Source organism: Bos javanicus, chromosome 11, assembly GCF_032452875.1.
Source record: "Bos javanicus breed banteng chromosome 11, ARS-OSU_banteng_1.0, whole genome shotgun sequence".
In the NCBI taxonomy this organism is placed as follows: domain Eukaryota; kingdom Metazoa; phylum Chordata; class Mammalia; order Artiodactyla; family Bovidae; genus Bos; species Bos javanicus.
In genome coordinates, this window is record NC_083878.1 from 3,221,843 (window position 1) to 3,235,119 (window position 13,277).

A 13,277-nucleotide genomic window follows, 5' to 3' on the forward strand; every position below is an offset into this window, starting at 1 on the left:
TGTTCCTGGGTGGTTCAAATGGTAAAGAATCTGCCCGCAATGCTGGAGACCTGGGTTCGGTCCCTGGATCAGGAAGATCCCCTGGAGAAGGTCATGGCAAGGACAGAGGAGCCAGGACAGAGGAACCTGGTGGGCTGCAGTCCGTGGGATCGCGAAGAGCTGGACACGACTGAGCGACTAACGCGTTCTGACTTAAGCCAGACTGGATTGATTTTATCGGGCGGGTGTGTTACTTTCACCCTTAGAATCCTAAATTTCTCGGAAGGATGCTCTACGCAAGAGTCCCTGGAGGGCGCAAGGAAATCCCGTCCTTGGCCTTGGACATGCAGTCACTAGCGCACTCTAGAGACGCAGGTGGTGATGCGGATGAGGACGACGGTGATAAGGTAGCATTTGCTTTAGTGCTCACGGGGTGGGTGCCATTATCATCCCTATTCCCGAATGAGGAAACCAAGGCACCAAGAGGCCAAAGAACTTGCTCAAGGTCCCTCAGCTGTAAGTGGAAGAACCAGACATGAGCAAGTAGATAAAAGTCATGTTGTCTGACCACCCAGAGGAAAGGAGCGTGCTGCACGGCCGAAGACACCCAGGAGGGAGGGCGTTCAGGAGGGGCCCCGGGAGGACCACTGTGCTGAGATGTGAGGCTTCTCTGGCAGCCTGAAGCCTCCGACCCACAGCCTCCCTGCCGGATGTCCCCTCCACCCCCGCAGTGGCCTGGTGTCCTTTTAGGTGTGGAACTAAATTTGGTGGGCTCAGGGGCAGGTGAAACCAGCACAGTCTCATACCACTCAGTCTGAGGAGGAGGGAAGGCTTCCTGGAGGAAGCTGCACTTAATCAGAGACCTGGAGGAGGAGTCAGGTACGGGAGAAGAGGTCAGGAAAGAGAGTTCAGGCGGGGACACGGCTGGCCAAAGGCCCCAGGGAGTGTGAGAGTGAGTGATCAGCTTCTTCCGAGCTCTTCACACACCTCAGGTACATGTTTACCCAAACCCACGCGGCAAACGCACCGCAACTTTCCCAGCCCACATTTCCATCCGTTCACTCTTTCCTCTGCGTGTTCAAAAGATGCATCCACCGCCCTGCACTTTGGCAAAACATGTGGTCTTATCTGCAGGCCCATCTCAGAACTGTCTGAGCACCCAGCTGGCCTGGGCCCCTCAGGACGTGGTCTCTGGGACGGAAGGGGGTGAGCGGGTGGCTAAGCCAGTGCCTTTCTGAGGCCGGGAGCCCCTTTCTCAGGCCTTAAGACCCTGGAATCTGGAAGTCCCAACTGCTGCCTCCCCTCGGGTCCCCCACGGGCAGGCTGCACACCTTCCAGCTCTCAGGGGGGCCGGCCCCACAAGAGCTGCTTTACAGCCAAGCTTCCCTCCTCCTGTGTCCATCATGGCCTAGGCTATGGGGCCAGATCGCCCTGCTCCATCACCTCTGGCCACTTGGAGTTGGTGGTTTAACCTCTCTGGATTTCACTTACCTTATCTGGAAAATGGATTCATTCAGTGATATGGCACATAGTAAGTGCTCAGTAAGAGTTACTATTATTGTTGTAGATCATGTGGTTCTGATGCTGTAATTTCGCTCCTTTCCAGTTCTCTGGGGTGTTCTTTCCTCACTACCCCGGGAAAAGAACATGCAGGATGGAAACAAAGAGTCTTTCTGCATCCTGAATTTCACCATGTCCCTGGGGAAAGGGGAGCCTTCTAACAAAAACAGTTTTAGGGGAACTCTATGGGTGGGGGTGCTTCCCAGGTGGCTCAGTGGTAAAGAATCTGCCTGTAAATGCGGAAGATGCAAGATGGGTTGGGGAGAGCCCCTGGAGGGGGAAATGGCAACCCAGAGCTGTATTCTTGCCTGGAGAATCCCATGGACAGAGGATCCTGGCAGGTACAGTCCATGGGGTTACAAAGAGTCTGACACGACTGAGTACTGAGCGCACACACATATGTAGGGGAAGCTGGAGCTTAGAGAAAAGATTTCCTGAGTGGGGAGAGTGGGGCTTAGGGAACTGGGAGGTAGTAGAGATTGTGGAGAGGGCCCCAGGAAAGGAGACCTGGGGTGAAGCGTGGAGGAAGCGCCAGGCCTGTTGGGGAGCTGCGCCCAGCCCCGCTCTGGCAGGGCTGAGGCACAAGAGAAGAAGGGTTCCTGGGGTCTCAACAGCGGGCCTAGGACGGCCCCACACAGGTCCCTGAGGCCCCAGGGTGACGGGCCACTGAAGAGGTCCCCACCGTGCAAGAAGGCAGGGAGCTGTGGGTGAGCAAGCCCTGAGGTCTCGGGGCACCAAGGGCAGATGGGGCAGAGTGGATACCAGGACGGACTCAGCCTTGCTGCCCGACAGCTCTGTGGGCCGAGGGAGCAGATGTGAGGGTGGTCACGTGGTCAGAGGGCGGGCTAACATGGGAAGAAAGGATGAGAAGAGGCTGTGAGCAGCGCAGGAGGTGGTCAGCGGCCAGGCGCAGGGCGTGGGGCCGGGCTGGGATCCGGGGGGCGCGGGGGACACGCTATCTCCCAGACTTGACAGCACAACCGATCCCTCTGAGAGTCTGTCCCCTCCGGGGGGCGTGGGAGACACACTATCTCCCAGACTTGACAGCACAACCCATCCCTCTGAGAGTCTGTCCCCTCTGGGGGGCGCGGGGGACACACTATCTCCCAGACTTGACAGCACAACCCATCCCTCTGAGAGTCTGTCCCCTCCGGGGGGCGCGGGGGACACGCTATCTCCCAGACTTGACAGCACAACCCATCCCTCTGAGAGTCTGTCCCCTCCGGGGGGCGCGGGGGACACACTATCTCCCAGACTTGACAGCACAACCGATCCCTCTGAGAGTCTGTCCCCTCCGGGGGGTGCTGGGGGGACACGTTATCTCCCAGACTTGACAGCACAACCCATCCCTCTGAGAGTCTGCCCCTAGCACTGGGCTGCATCGGGCTCCGCTGCGTACACAGCGCCTAGGTTTCTGGCCTCCCTGGTGACTCGGCTGCCCCCTCCTTGAGCCTGTGAGCCAAGGGCAGGGACAGGGCCGTCATTGTTGGCCTGATGGCTGGCACACAGGAAGTGCTCTGAACCTTTGCAGTCTGGACCTACTTCTTAGGTTTCTCCTCTCTCCAGCTTTCACCTGCGTATGGAATAAATAACTCACATGAGCAGTTCAGCCATGGTCAGGCCCCAGGTCCACACCTCCTTGGGAGGGGAAAGTAGGGCTTTCTAGTTTCTAGTGAGTCTGGGGGATCCCTTTCCCTTTGCCACTACCCCAGCGCTTCTCCAGCACACAGCCTCCCTCTTCTCCCCTCCCCAGGTTTGGGAAATGCTGTTGGAAGCACCCTACTAGTGTAAGCCCACCTGTGGCTCGCCCCATTCCTCCCACTGCTGGGGGGGCTCTGCTCAGCCCGGGAAGTGCCCTCTGCCCTCCCCGGAGCACGTGGCCTCGCGATTTTCCTTGAACGCAGCACTTTGTGACTTTGACGTAAACTTCAAACACGGCCCCGTTTCCTACTCGCGCATCAAGGAAATAGGCCGAGTTTCACAGAAGAGGGCTTCCAAGAGCACACCAGGCCTTCCGGGCCGTCCCTGCCCCGCTCGGGCGTGCTGGTCTTCTGAGGCATCTAGGTGAGTGGCTGTCCTCTGGCCTTCTGCGTCCAGCACGGCCACCGACTGCAGGGCCTCCTGGGGCAGCTGGGAGAGGGGGACTCAGGTTCCGCACCCCCCGATCTGAGTGAGAAACCCTAGTGGGGTATGACCTCTTTACACCGGGCCGGGCTGTATGAGGGGGTGGTTAGCTGGTGGGGGCCCGGGCTGGGCGCTCGGGCTGCAGAGAAGCCCGAAGTGGTTTCTCGGATCCCAGTTCTTCATCTAGAACCAGTTATCTGGTGCCTTTGGGACCCGCCACCTTGCAGGTGGCCCGGGCCTTGGCGTCCATTAGCACATCCCCAGGTAAGTCATTCTGGATGAAGCAGCAGCTAGCCGCCATCTCTAGGGGTGGCCTGGATCTGGTGGAGGAAGGAGGAGGAGAGAGTCAGGAAGAACTGGGGTACCAGAAGGGCTGTGGGGCTTTCATGGGTGGTGTCCTACGGGAGAAGGAAGCAGACGTGGCCTGTGACCATCCTGAGGGAAAGAGGTCTCTCTTCAGAGCGCCAGCTGAGTGGCCGTGGACGTGTGTATTCAGGGGCCCCACAGATGCCGGCTCAGTCCCTAGCCTCCTGCAGGGCCCCGTCAGTGAGACAACCTTAGTTCCAGGAAGCAGAGAAATGTCCAGAGAAAAACATGCGCTCTGTCCCCCAGGCTCAGGAATATGAGGGAGCATCAACGGGGCCGTAAACAAACATCCAAATGCTGGATGGTTTGCGTGAGGGGGCCCAGGGCAGGCTCCAACCATTGGTAGGCAGCTCAGGTTAAAGGGGAGATAGAGGTGAAGGAGTAAACAGCTTGAATCCTGCTCAACTGACGTGTGTCCTTGGCAAAGGACTGGCCTCTCTGAACTTCAGTTTGCCCATCTTTTAAATGCAGAAGCAAATTTTGGCGCCTAGTATGTGCTTGGCTCTTTGGCTCCTGACTGTTGGGTGAGAGGTTGGGAAAGCTGTCCCAGGCAGGGAAGGGTCTTGGCAGGAAGGAACAGGGGTTCGTGTGGTGAACAGCTCAAGATGAGCTTTGTTTCTTTTTTTAAATATTTGTTTATTGGCTGCCTCAGGTGTTAGTTGCAGCAGGCACTCGAGATTGCGCTGCTTCATGTGGGATCGCTCGTTGCCGCGCACAGACTCTAGTTGTGGCTCTTGGGCTCTAGAGCAAGCAGGCTCAGTAGTGGCCGCGTGAGGGCTTAGTTGCCTCTCAGCATGTGGGGGGCTTTGTTCCCAGACCAGGGATTGAACCTGTGTCTGCTGCATTGCAAGGCGAGTTCTTAACCACTGGCCCACCAGGAAAGTCCCTGAATGTTGTTGCTGTTGTCTCAGCCAGGGCGGCCAGTACGCCGTAGGTGCTTAATAAAGCTTTGCCGAGAGATTAGGGCCTGCGTCCTATGACAGTAAGTCCCTGGGTGTCACCCGCGGGGGCTCTTCCCCTGCCAGTGCTGTTTCCTGTCGCCGCCCGGCCTCCAGCCTTGTCGGGGACGGGGACGCGTGCCGGGCAGGCAGATGGTGTTTTGTGTGCACTCTGGAGCCAGGAGGCCGATTCAGGGCCCGACTCTGCCGCCCGGACTGTGCGTGTGCCATGTGATCTTTGGCTGGTTCCTTCTTCCTGTCCCTCCTTCATGTCCCAAACCTACGAATTCTCCACACGCAGTGTTCTCATCAGGATTAGGCGACCGAATTGCTCTCGAGTGCCTGGCATGCTGGAGGTGCTGTATATGCATAATGTTACAGTCTTTATTCTTATCACTAGTTCAGGGTGGTCTCATGGCTCCTGGAGGGTCTCCTAAGGGGCTGAGCAACCAGCCTTTTCCATGCTGGCTGCTCCCCACCCCACCCAGAACATAGAGTCAAGGAAGTGCTTCTTTTTAAAAAAAAAACATTATTATTTTAAAAATTTATTCATTTCTCTATTTGGCTGCACCAGATCTTCATTGCTGTTCTCAGGCTTTCTCTAGTTGTGCCAGCTGGGGGCTACACTCTAGCTGTGGTGTGGGGCTTATGGGGGTTTCTTGCCGTGGAGGCATCTCTTGTCGTGGAGCATGTCTTAGGGCACGAGGGCTTCCGTAGATGCGGCCCACGGGCTTAGTGGTTGTGGCCCATGGGCTTCGTTGCTCCACGGCATGTGGGATTTTCCTGGACCAGGGATTGCACATGTGTCTCCTGAACTGGCAGGTGGATTCTTAACCACTGGACCACCAGGGAAGTCCCAAGGAAGTGCTTCTTAACTGGAGCCAATTTTGCCTCCCCCATCCCCACTGGGAGCGTTCAATACCATCTGGAGACATTTTTGGTCACGACTCGGTGGGTGTTACTGGCATCTAGTAAGACAGAGGCCAGGGATACTGCTAGACACGCTGCAATGCACGGATAGCATGAGATCTCGCAGTCAGGCTCTGTTGTCCCGACTCATCCCACTCTTTCCATCCCCTAAGCTTTTTCCCATCTCCCTTTTACAGTCACAGAGCCTGACACCCAGAGAGGGCTAGCTCCTTGCTCTAGTTACACAGCCCTTAGAACTCTGGCAGCAGAGGTTGGAGTTGGTGGGGAGTGGTGGTGGTGGAGAGCTGGTCTTGGAGGCGTTTGAGGTCTGAGGACCTGCCTCCAACCCCACAGCAGCCCAGCACTCTGCACCCTGACAGTCATAGGCAGCTCAGAGTGCAGCAGCGCCTGGGCCAGGCACACATGGGAGCCCTGGAGACCCAGCTCAGAGTGGCAGATGCCGTTTCCTTATGGCCATGCACTGGAGTGGCTAGTACTGGCTGCTGGGTCAGAGGAACCTGGGTTCAAATCCTGACTGCCTCTCTTAGGCCACATGACCCTGAATATGACATTACCCTCCCCAAGCCTCAGATTTTTTAGCTGAGGAATGGGGATAAGTGAGGATTAGATTAAACAGATCATGCTTACAAGAGGTGTCATAAAGTCTTTAGCACACAGGCTATTGTTATTGTTGCTGATTTGACAAATATTCATTGGGAGGCAGTGGGAGCTACAATGAAAACCAGACAGGTGTAGGCTCTGCCTTGGGGAGCTCAGGCTGGTCAGAGATTGTGGGGCAAACGGAGACACTGATCATACATGGCCATCAGGGCTATGATGCGGGAGGAATGGGGGCCCTGGGAGAACAGAGTAGGTGACTCAGCGGGGGAAGGAAGGGGGAATCATGGAACATCTCTGCGTGGAAGGGACAGCTGAGGGGACCTGAGGCACGTGGCTAGGAGAAACATGTGGGTGGCTTCCCAGGTAAAGAATTCACTTGCCAGTGCAGGAGACCCAAGAGATGTGGGTTTGATCCCTGGGTTGGGAAGGTCCCCTGAAGGAGGAAATGGCAGCCCGCTCCAGTAATCTTGCCTGGAGAGTCCTGTGGACAGAGGAGCCTGGCAGGCTATAGTCTATGGAGTCACAAAGAGTCAGACACGACTTAGTGGCTGAGCATGCAAGCTGTTCCAGGCAGAGGGAACAGCCTGTGCAAAGTCTCCTCCAGTGGGTCATCCCCTCTTCCACCATCTGTTAGTGAAGGAAGCCTCTAGGTCCTCTGCTCCCTCTCCTCTCCTAGGGAAGCCCCCATCACCTCTCCACCCTCATCAGACTGCTGAGTTCCAAGAACCTGCAAAGGTGTCCCCACCCACCACAGCAGGCTACATACCCTCTCAGGTACCTGGTATCAGAGGGTAGCCTCTGCCCATCACCAAAGTTTACTGGGCACCTACTCTGTGCCTGGTTGGCACAAGCAAGAGAACAAGACAGTCTCCACTTTCCTCAGGCTTACATGCTAGCAGGGGACAAAGGCCTTGTGTCAACAAGTTGATAGAACATCACAATTTCCGTGGTGAGGAACAGTAACACTGGGTCAGTGATAGAGAAGGGGAGGTGACTTTAGAGAGAGGTCAGGGAGGGCCTCTTGGAGGCTGAGACCCGAATGAAGTGACAGATGTTGAGGGAATGGTGTTCAGGCAGAGGGAACAGCCAGTGCAAAGGCTCTGAGGTTGGACCAGGCCCAGGTTGTTCCAGTTTTCTCAACAAGTAACATAAGGAAGCCGGTGTGGCTGGTGGGGAGTGAGTGAGGACAAGAAGGTGGCAGGGCAGATTGTGCACGGCCTCAGGGGCTGCTGTAAGGACCTGGGCTTTCAGCCGGAGTGAGGCGGGAGTCCTGGAGGGCTGCAAGCAGAAAAGGAGGCGGTGGAACGAGTGGGCTAGGCCCGTGCTCAGTGCTGAGCAAGCCTTGCCTCATGGGGTCCTCACAGCCCCCCAGCACTGGGCACCATCGCTGGCCCTGTCCTCCAGGTGGGTCTTGGCGAGTGTACCTCCCCCCCGAGATCCACATTGCTGCTACCCATAGATCTGTGATCCCATGATCGGATCGCACGCCATGGTGTCAGAAAAAGAGAGGAGCCCGTCGCCATCCACGGCACAGTGCTCACCACTGTCATGGGGACTCGGAATGGAACAAAGTTGGCGTTTTGTTAGTTGACAAATGCCTGTGCTGCCTCTGTTGTTGGCCTGTGGACTGCTGCTGCTGCTGCTAGGTTGCTTCAGTCGTGTCCGACTCTGTGCGATCCCATAGACGGCAGCCCACCAGGCTCCCCCGTCCCTGGGATTCTCCAGGCAAGAACACTGGAGCGGACTGGGGAGCAGGAAATGTGGCTTCAGGGGGGACTTGGCATCTCGGGCAGAGGACTGGGGTCTGTGAGAGGAGGCCTGGGCAGTTGGGGCTGTGCCTCCATTCCAGCAGCGCCGTGGGTGGGAATGCTGTTGATGCCGGGCTGTGGGTGGCACACAGGGCCTCCAGACCTGACTGCTGCCACTGCCCCCTGCCTCCCTGCCAAGTCCAGTTGGATCATCTCATTCTGTCGGCAGCCTGATGCCCTCAGTCTCCCCTCTGCTGTCTCAAGGTAGGCGTTTAACTGGGGCTTTGGACGCTCAGAGCCTGTTCTGTGCAGCAGTAGTGCTTCCAGGCTCTGCTACTTAGGTGTGGGGCTTGTTGTTGTTGTTGTTCAGCCTCTAAGTCATGTCTGACTCTCTGCAACCCCATGGACTACAACACACCAGGCTTCCCTGTCCTCTACCATCTCCTGGAGTTTGCTCAAATTCATGTCCATTGAGTCATTGATGCTGTGCAACCATCTCATCCTCTGCCACCCTCTTCTCCTTTTGCCTTCAATATTTCCTTCCCAGCATCAAGGTCTTTTCCAATGAGTGGGCTCTTCTCATCAGGTGTGGGGATTAAACAAAAGGGTCCTTCCTGGCAGGTCTTTTCAGGGCCTTTAATATGCTAATATATTCCCTACAACTTTTCAAAATGCAGTTGGTCCCTTGACCTTTTTTCCTTTGAAATATATTTGGGCATCCTGTGCAGAGAAGGCAATAGCACCCCACTCCAGCACTCTTGCCTGGAAAATCCCATGGACGGAGGAGCCTGGTAGGCTGCAGTCCATGGGTCTCGAAGAGTAGGGCACGACTGAGCGACTTCACTTTCACATTTCACTTTCATGCATTGGAGAAGGAAATAGCAACCCACTCCAGTGTTCTTGCCTGGAGAATCTCAGGGATGGCGGAGCCTGGTGGGCTGCCGTCTATGGGGTCACACAGAGTCGGACATGAATGAAGCAACTTAGCAGCAGCAGCACCAGCAGTGCCTGGAACAGATAGAGTTTAACCCTACCTTGCCCCAGAAAGGAGGCTTGAAGGGTGGAATTTCAGATAGAGCTGTTTAGCCAAGGATCATGGTTTCCTCCCCTCCCCACAGGGCCTGGGCTGTGAGAAAGCCTGGTGGTCTCCTGATGGAGCTGCAAACTCTGGGAAGGCCAGACGAGCATCTTTGAGCTCACGAGGAGCTCGCAAGCTCAAGGGGAGCCTGGGGGGAGTCAGCCTGGGCAGGAACGTGGTGGGAGAGTATGGTGGGCGCATCTCCTGGGAGAGTCATGCAGTCTGTGGGGACTTGGCTAAGGACAGAAACATCTGGTCCTCCAGGAAGCTGTAGACTGGCCAGGCCCTTCTGGAAGCTGCTGCGGTTACTGCTGTCTTTGTTATTGACAAAGAGACAGGGAAGTGGGGATAAAACTGAGGATGCACGGGAAGGCTCCGGCCTCTGGGACACCCTGGACTCAGGTCCGAGGTGGGCCATCACAACTTCTGGCCCTGGACAGGGTCCCCAGGGCCGGCCTCTCCCCGCTCCCGCCTCTGCACCGACCTGCCTCTGGCTACCCAGGCTGCACCTGCGGCCCCGCGGGGCGGAGCTTCTCAAACCGTGTTGTTGACAGTTTCCTGCCGCAGCTTCCGGCCCCAGAGGCCAGCTTCACCACCCCCACCCCTCCCCGCTGTCCCTGGACGAACCTCCACTTTGCTGTATTGTCTCAGGTTCTGATCCCCTTGAGGAGCAGGGCTGTGAGTCTGCCAGGCTGGGCTGGCTGGACCCGGGGAGCAGAGAGGAGTGGGGAGGAGGTACCCAGTGGCGGGCACTGCATGGATTCAAGCATGGAAGTGAATTTGAAGAAATTCACTTCAAATAGCACAGCCTCGCTGGAGCAAAGGAAGGGCCGAGGAATTCAGTTATTAATAGATTCAATGATGTAGGCAGGAGGGAGCCCCTGAAGGTCCTTTTTTATTTTTTAAAAGTTGTTTTGTTTTGTTTTTGATGTGGGTCATTTTTAAAGTCTTTACTGAATTTGTTACAACATTGCTTCTGTTTTATGTTTTGGGTTTTTGGTCCCCGAGAGATGTGGGATCTTAACTCCCCCAACTAGGGACTGAACCCACATCCCCTGCATCAGAAGGTGGAGTCCTAACCACTGGGCCACCAGGGAAGTCCCACACAGTAGCTTCTTGAGCCAGGGAGGCCCTGGGGGAGAACTACCTAAAAGCAACTTGCAGACCCCAGAGCTTCAGCTCGTGTGGGAAACAGACTGTGGGGTTTAGCCAACCACAGGCACTATGTGAGTTAGATCTGGATCTCAGGTTTTATTAATAGTAAACAGCTGGTGCAGATCAAAGGCGGTGATAGCAGCAGAAACAGACCACAGGGGAAGAGCTCTGGACTAGACAGGTGGGAGCAGCTGCGTGGGCAGGCAGAGACAGAATGGCCTGAGTTGGGAACAGAGGATGGAGAAGGAGAGAGAACAGGACCTATCAGAGAGGAAGGAGGCAAGCTGGGGGGTTGGTGAAGGACTCAAGAGAGCCGCGATGCTCAAGCAGGAGCGGGGGTGGTCACAGTGTCCATCACTCAGGGGACCCAGCCTCGAAGAGGGTGCCTGGTGCCTATCAGGTGGTGATACCTTGGCAGCTGGAGGGCAGCCAGGTGGAGGTGGGGGGAGCAGATAATGACAGGCGTGTAGACAGCCTGCTCTTTTCCCTTTTTAATTAATATTTTTAATGCCTGGTATGTCTATATGTGGGCTTTCCAGGTGGCGCAGGGGTAAGGAATCCGCCTGCCGATGCAGGAGGCGTGTAGATGCAGGTTCAATCTCTGGGTCTAGAGGATCTCCTGGAGGAGGAAAGGGCAGTCCACTCCAGTATTCTTGCCTGGAGAACCCCATGGACAGAGGAGCCTGGCAGACTACTGTCCACGGGGTGGCAAAGAGTCAGACGCGACTGAGCGCACGCGCACATCATGTCTATAGTTTCCTGCTGCCTGTCTTCTCTTTACATAAAGTATCATTTACATACAGTAAAATTTACCCCTTTTAGTGAAAAACTGTAAGATTTGACAAAGGCATACAGCTGAGAAACTATCTTAAGATACAGGCTGTTCTTCTGAATTCCCTCATCCCCCTCTGTAATCAGTCCATATCCTGACACCCCCACTTCCCAGCTGGTCTGCAGCCTCGGCAGCCTCCACCTGTTCTGCAGCTCCGAATGGAATCAGATGGTTTGTAGCTTTTTGAGTCTGGCCCTTTGCTCTCAGCATGATGCCTTTCAGGTTCATTCATGTGTATGCAGCACCATGTCCTTCCATTTCATGATAGAGTAGGATCCCACGTGGGATGTACTCCCACTTTCTTCAACTGCTGGAAAACGTTGATCTTCCCAACCCAGGGATCGAACCTGGGTCTCCCTTACTGCAGGCAGAATCTTTACCATCTGAGCCACCAGGGAGGCCTTTGAGTTCTTCCTACATGTTGGCAATCGTGAGCAGAGCTGCTGTAAACACTCCTGTACAGGTCTTTGTGTGAACCTAAGTTTCCGTTTTTCTAGGATGAATACCTAGAAGCCATCCTGACTCTATTTTTTTTTCAGACGTTAAACTTTTTATTCTGTATTGTGGTGTAGCTGATTAACAATGTTGTGGTGGTTTCAGGTGAACAGTGAACAGTTTCAGCCACACATATACATGTATCCATTCTCCCCCAAACGCCCCTCCCATCCAGGCTGCCACATGATATTGGGTAGAGTTCCCTGTGCTGTAAAGTTCCATGTCCTTGTTGGTTATTAATTTTGAACCGACGCTTTTTATTTTAAAACTTTTATTATTTATTTATTTGGCTGTGCCAGGTCTTAGTTGCTGCAGGATCTTTAGTTGAGGCATGTGGGATATAATACCTCGACCAGGGATCAGTCTCGCTGCCTTCTCCCCCCAACCCTGCATTGGGAGCTCGGAGTCTTAGCCACTGGACCACCAGGGAAGTCCTCCGATTCTTTAAACACTCTTAAGGGATGATGGGAGCTTTTCTGGTGGCTCAGTGGTAAAGAATCTTCCTGCCATTGCAGGAGACACAGGTTTGATCCCTGGGTCGGGAAGATCCCCTGGAGAAGGAAATGGTTATCCACTCCAGTACTCTTTCCTGGAGAATCCCAAGGTCAGAGGAGCCCGGCAGGCTACAGGGCATGGGGTCAAAAAGAGTTGGACATGACTTAGCAATTCAACAAAAACAATAAATTCCCATTTGGTGACTGCATTTCCTGGTCCCCAGTTAATCACCTGCCTGTAACTATTGGGACATCCAGGGCCTGCCCCCCACCCCCAACTCTGGCCCTCCCAACCCCAGTGTCAGAAGCCGTCTGGTTAGAATGCTGCATCTGGCCCCTCTTCCTGAATCCAGCTGCCTTGATTCAAGCCTCAAATGATTCTCACTCAGTCCCAGTGCCTGTCTTTGCAAGTCCCTGAACACCAGGGAAAGGCAGCCTTTCTCAGTCCACAAAAGCTTTCTTTCCACCCCCTGCTTATAATTGCTGAACTAAAAAGGGTGCCCGAGGACCCTTCCTTGAATGCAAAACTATGTCCGGGTGGCCTTAACTGGACTCATCTTAGTAGAGAAACAACCAGAAACTGTTATGGGCATAATTTTTTCGACATTATATAAAAACTTAAAAACATACAGAAAATGAGAACAATTCATTGTACAAATTATCTACCTCTTAGATTTTACAGTGGAATTTTGCTATATTTGCTTCATAACATGTACTTGATCCTCATTATTATTGGATTCTGTATCTGCCAACTCGCCTGCTTGCTAAAATTTATTTGTAAACTCCAAGCTTATGCTCGTTGCACTTTCACGGTCATTGGAGGGCATGTGCAGAGCGGTGTGAAATTTGAGTCAACCCACATGCTGGTTCCTGCAGAGGCTGAACAACGCAATGCTTTGCCTTCTCATTTCAGCTCATATTGTAAACAAGTCTCTTTCTCACAGTCTATTTGGTACCACATTTTTGTGCTATTTGTCC

General features: G+C 54.5%; 1 protein-coding gene across 2 annotated transcripts in view; it reads left to right on the forward strand.

Annotated features, from left to right (window-relative positions):
- Positions 1-3,464: 3,464 nt before the first annotated feature.
- Positions 3,465-13,277, forward strand: part of LOC133256703 (tyrosine-protein kinase ZAP-70) — a 39,743-nt gene continuing 29,930 nt past the window's right edge. Inside the window, exon 1 of one of the 2 annotated variants that reach the window (XM_061431582.1) lies at positions 3,465-3,603. The gene's annotated coding sequence lies outside the window, so the exon portion shown is untranslated. Of the gene's footprint in view, positions 3,604-3,659; positions 3,928-13,277 lie in introns of those variants that run through there. The other variant, XM_061431583.1, reaches the window with a different exon arrangement.